The sequence below is a fragment of the Ochotona curzoniae genome, unplaced genomic scaffold (assembly GCF_017591425.1).
Source record: "Ochotona curzoniae isolate NIBS_2020 unplaced genomic scaffold, NIBS_Ocur_1.0 contig_2599, whole genome shotgun sequence".
NCBI classification, from domain to species: Eukaryota; Metazoa; Chordata; class Mammalia; order Lagomorpha; family Ochotonidae; genus Ochotona; species Ochotona curzoniae.
The window spans coordinates 3,997,541-4,003,092 of record NW_024465520.1 but is presented as its reverse complement, the minus strand read 5'-3'; the positions used below and the strand labels follow the sequence as shown (position 1 = coordinate 4,003,092).

General features: G+C 44.2%; 1 pseudogene; it reads left to right on the top strand.

The window, feature by feature from the left end:
- Positions 1–400: 400 nt before the first annotated feature.
- On the top strand, positions 401–5,208 carry LOC121152707 (annotated as a pseudogene).
- Positions 5,209–5,552: the final 344 nt, after the last annotated feature.

Here is a 5,552-nt window from a genome sequence, read left to right as displayed (position 1 = left end):
ATTGTAATAAATCTTACCAAGCCACTCTCCCAGCTGCTGGGGCTTTAGGAAAATTTTAAACTATTAGCTCGCATCGTTGTGTCTGCAGGTCAGGAAATGTTACACCTTTTACATACTGTGAACTAACTTTTACAGAAAACTCTAAAAGTTAGTTCACAGTATGTAACAGAAAAAAAAATTTGAAAGGCTAAATATGCTTGTCCTTATGTTTGCTAAGTCATCTTGGTACCGTTAATAAGTACAAATTGGGCAAAGATAAAAGACTGTGTCTGTTCTAAACCATGTTATTAATAAGAGGAAGTCATTCTAATCAATTGATTGTAATTTTAAAAAGCATTTAAAGATTTTTTTTTTTTTTGGATCCGAGGGGTACGCGGTGGGGGCGAAGCTAGAACCCGCCATGGCAGCGGCCGAGGAGGCGGACGGGGGCCCCGAAGGGCCAGACCCCGAGCGAGACGGGGCGGGCGCGACCTTCGAATGTAACACACGTCTGGAGACCTTTCCGGAGGCCGTGGTCAGTGTGTGTGGCCACCTGCGCTGCTGGCCCTGCCTTCGCCGGCGGCTGGAGACCCGGCCAGAGCGGCAGGAGTGCCCGGTGCGTGAGCCTGGGATCAACAGAGAGTCCCTTGTCCCACTGTACGGGCGAGGAAGCCAGAAGCCCCAGGATGCCCGGTTGAAAACACCACCTCGCCCCCAGGGCCAACGACCAGCCCCAGGCAGCAGAGGGGGGTCCAGTTCTCATGCGGTGTTCCTGCTTTTCCCTTTGGCGTTTTCACCACTGTCCTTCAACACCCACCACCCTTTCTGCCCGGGTGCAGGTGTGGACCTGGGCCAGGGGCACCCGGCCTCCAGCTGGCAGGACTCTCTCTTCCTGTTTCTCATCTGCTTTCCCGGGCCACAGGCAGGGAGATGGATGGAAAGTGGGGCAGCCGGGATTAGAACCGGCGCCCATAAGGGATTCCAACGCGTTCAAGGCAAGGACTTTAGCTACTAGGCTACCACGCTGGGCTCTGTTTTTCAAATATTTTAAGTCATTGATGTGTTTGTGCTCCAGTTTGCTAATCTAACAAATTGTTCATGGCGTATTCTCATTGCTCTCTCTAAGGTACAATTGAGCTTAACCGTTATTAACCTGTGCTCTGGTCTCATTTAGAGCAGGCATCAGACTTTGGATAGATGTTTTCTAAAGCTGTGATTTGATGGTTTTCACTTCATATTGTTCATCAAAGCAAGCAGCTTGGTGACTTGGCCGTATTCCTTCATTACTCTGAGACTCTGAAGGGCTGGCAGGGTCTTCGGACTTGTAAAAGTGATAGCTAACTTTTCTGTAGTATTGCCTGGCCACACGTACAGGACCAGATCATCAGGGTAACTCCGTATGCCCCTTACCTTACAGTTGTGCTAAATGTATTTGGAATAATGAGTAATGAGTTCTGAATCTACTTCAACTGCTAAATCTTTCATTCTCACCTTTTTTTTTTTCCTATCATGGAAACTTTGCTGTTAAAACAGACAATGGACCTGTATAATACTAAAAAATTTCAAACATTCTGTTTGGAGTGGTCTGCCCAACAGATTACAAGTGGTCTCTAGAAGCCTCAAAGACTGGCTCTTATTGAAACATACAGATCACACCGTAAAAATTCTTTTCAAAAAAAAGATTAAAAAGGAGTCAACTGCCTCTTGCTGTCAACGTGTAAACTGCATCACGCCTCAAACCCTGCTGCTTTACGCCCGTGTGACTTTACCGAAGTCTGATGCTGTTAACAAATCCGGGCTATTGACTGTCAGCTGGGAGCGCATGGGTATGACCATTGGCTCAGCGCGCCAAGTCCATTGCTGCAGAACAGTCAACAGTTCTCCTTCTAGACCATTCTGGAAGCATGGTCTAGATGCTGCGCATGTTAGCAACCCCTTCAGGTTGTACAGGCTGGAATTTTTACATGAGTACAACAGGGGGTTGAGGATGCATTGTCCCGCATGGCCCCATGTCTCGTTCAACTCCCTCGGCGCAGGGTTTGCTGGCCGACGTGGGGGTCAGCAAACGCTGCTGAGTCCTGCTCAGGCTTACAGCAGCAGGAAGACGTCAGCACAAAAGAACTTGAGTTGCCAGCGCCGAGCTTGGGTTTCAATAGTTGTATTTCACCTTGTGTTATAAACAATATACTAATGTCAAGTTTTTCTTTTCAGAACTGTTTTGATCATGGACAAATCAAGTAAGTAATTTAAACCTTTGCTTTCTAACCTATATTAAAACGATTGTCCTCTTTTGTAATGTAGTGTGCAGTTTCTAAATGCCCGATTTCCTTTCAGTTGGTTAGAGCAAGAGTTCATGTCTAGTTTAAAATTTTTTTCAGAGTTTTTTTATTTGAAAGTGAATGACAAAGAGTTGAGAATTTTAACTATTATCATGCACATAGGGAAATCTCAGAAATGTAGACAATTTGGCAAACAAATTCTGAAAGATTTCTATCATACTTTATCCAGAATAACCATTTTCCCTCTGTGTATTCTATATACCAAAAGATTATTCAAGTCAGTGTAGCTAAATGAGAATACACTGCATATGTTTTGTCCATTTATTTATTTTTTTTAAAGATTGTTTATTGTAAAGGCAGTTTACAAAGAGAGAAGGCTCTTTCATCCACTGATTCACTCCCCAAGTGGCTGGAGCTGAGTCGATTTGAAGCCAGGAGCCAGTTGCTTTTCCAGGCCTCCCCATGGATGCAAGTTCCCAAGGCTCTGCTTCATCCTCGCTTCCTTTAACAGGCCATAAGTAGGGAGCTGAGTTACAGGTGGAGGAGCCGAGACATGAACTGATATCCATGTGGGATGTGGGCCCTTGCTAGTGGGGTATTAGCCAGTTGGGCCATCTGGCTGGACCCAAATGTTCATAGATTTAGTATGCTGATTCGTTGGGGTCAGCCTTGCATATCAAATGCCTGCTTGTGCTGTCTGCATCCCACGCTGGAGTGCGATGCTGAGTGCCAGACACTCCGGTTCCCACCTGGTATTCTGCTGATGCATTTAGGAGGCACCAGATAATGGCTCCCATGTGCAGGCCTCTGCCATCCTCATGGGAGACCCACATGAAGTTGCAGGGTCCTAGCTCAGCGAGGGTCAGCTTTGGTTGTTCAAGGCACTTGCGGAAGGAACCTGTGGGTGGGGTCTCTCTCACAGACACACACTGCTTTTCAAAAGTGGTAGACAAATAAATAGATAAAATACACCTAAACATTGGGTAGATGTGCTGTGTGATTGTACTCGTATGTGCAAAGATAAACGAATACTATTGCTTTCTGAATTTTTTTCTCAAGAACATTTGGGATACGCTGAATATTGATCAAGCATGTAACAGAAGCATGTAACAGTTTTAAGATGCTGAATGCCATCACACGATATGGAGAACATACAACGAAAGTCATGTCTTTTCCTACACTGATCTTTATTCTCTTTATCATTTTGAGTTGGCAACAAAATTAATGTGTGTGTGTGTGTATGTGTGTGACAGGGCGAGCATGGGCTTTCAGCTACGATCTGTTCTATAACCACATCCTTGCCAAGTATTGTAGGTAATTTTATGGATCTGATGCCTTATTTCCCCATGTGAGGTTTTGTGGTTTTTTTTTTTTTTCCTTAACATTCCCTAAGTTGACTTCATTCTTTATACAATTCAAAGAGTGTTAAATGTGAAGTTATGTATAGTTAAGCTGTGTTAGTCGTTGTGATCTTTAAGGCGTTTCAGTTAAAACTGGAAATTTGCACTTTATAATGTTTTTCCTTAGTACGTGACGCAAAGGTAAACATGAACCAAGGCTGCCTGCTGCCCGGCGAATTCCAAGTTCATGGGGTGTTTCTTTTTCTTTTTTTAGAAAGAAAAACTTTTTTATTTTTTAAGATTTATTTTAGTTTCTATTGGAAAGTCAGATACACAGAGAGGAGGAGAGACAGAAGGGAAGATCTGTCCGACGATTCTCTCCCCAAGCCACCACAACAGCCGGTGCTGCGCTGATCCGAAGCCAGGAGCCCAAAGCCCTTCATGTCCAAGCTGTAACAAGACACCATCAGCACACATTCAGAAATAAACTGCGGATAGTCACACTGGATCTAGCTCAACTACTGAAATACAGGGTTTACTCAAAACGGACCAGCTGGGATCCAGTGATGGGGCTTTCGTGTAGCTCAATGCTTTAATTTTGGCAAATTTAAAAAACAAATTTATGGAGCGGCTTGTAAAAGCACGACATAGGAGCGCATACACACAACGAGTCCGGCTGAGTATGTGGCCGGCGGGTTATTCTCTTTGTGTCCTGAAGCTGTAACTCTCAAACAGATGCTTTGATTTAGAGTTAATAATCCAGAACGAAGCATAACATCCTTAACTTTTTTTTTTAATTTTTTTTTATTGGAAAGGCGGATATAAAGAGAGGAGAGACAGATAGGAAGATCATCCCTCCGATGGTTCACTCCCCAAGTGAGCGCAACAGCCGCTGCTGCGCCTATCCAAAACCAGGAGCCAGGAACCTCCTCCAGGTCTCCCACACGGGTGCAGAGTCCCAAGGCTTTGGGCCATCCTCAACTGCTGTCCAAAACCACAAGCAGGGAGCCGGAGGGGAAGCAGGGTTGCTGGGATTAGAACCGGCGCCCATATGGGATCCCTGCACTTTGAAGGCAAGGACTTTAGCTGCTAGGCAACGGCTCCGGGCCCAGAATGTACTGTCTTGTCTTACTGTTATCGGTATAAGATTGATGATATGTTATTATACTATACCATAGATTAGTAGGTACTTTACTATTCCCATCACACCTGCAAGAAAATTGAGGCATGGAGAAACTAGATTCACTTCAAGTTTGTTCTTTTTATCAAATTACAATTAGTTGAGGTTGTTTTGGAAGTCAAATGATATTATATGGAAAACGTTGAATACAAATCTTTGCAATATTGAACAAGCATTTGCTGGCTAGCACATAATGGTGTTAAAACAATGGAATGAAACTGTTACACAAATTATGGATAATTCCATATGCTTAATCTGTTGATGTGAGAGCTAATGAGCCATGACCTGTCTGAGTGTTCAGACCGTGTCGGATATTCATAGTGTAATGAATGGCCACATCACCTCCACGCTGGCTGGCGCTCGCCGTGCTATTTGTCCACTGCAGCTGCTGACCTCAAACTGCAAATCTGTTCATGTTACGGACTGTTAAGCCCCATGCACAGCTGAGTTTCTATTACTTTTTTTTTCATTTTTTTTCAATTATTAATTACATTGCATTATGTGACACAGTTTCATAGGCTCTGGGATTCCCGCAACCCTCCACAAACCCTGCCCCCATGGTGGATTCCTCCACCTTGATGCAGTATTACAGTTCAAATTCAGTTGAGATTCTTTCTTTGCAAGCATGTACCAAGCATAGAGACCAGTATCTTATTGTCCAGATACATTGAACGGTTTCTTGGGGAGACCATCTCTGGTCTGAAGGTAGAGCTGGCAGAATATCATCCCGATCAATTAAAAGCCCCAACACCACATCAACAACAATTTACAACA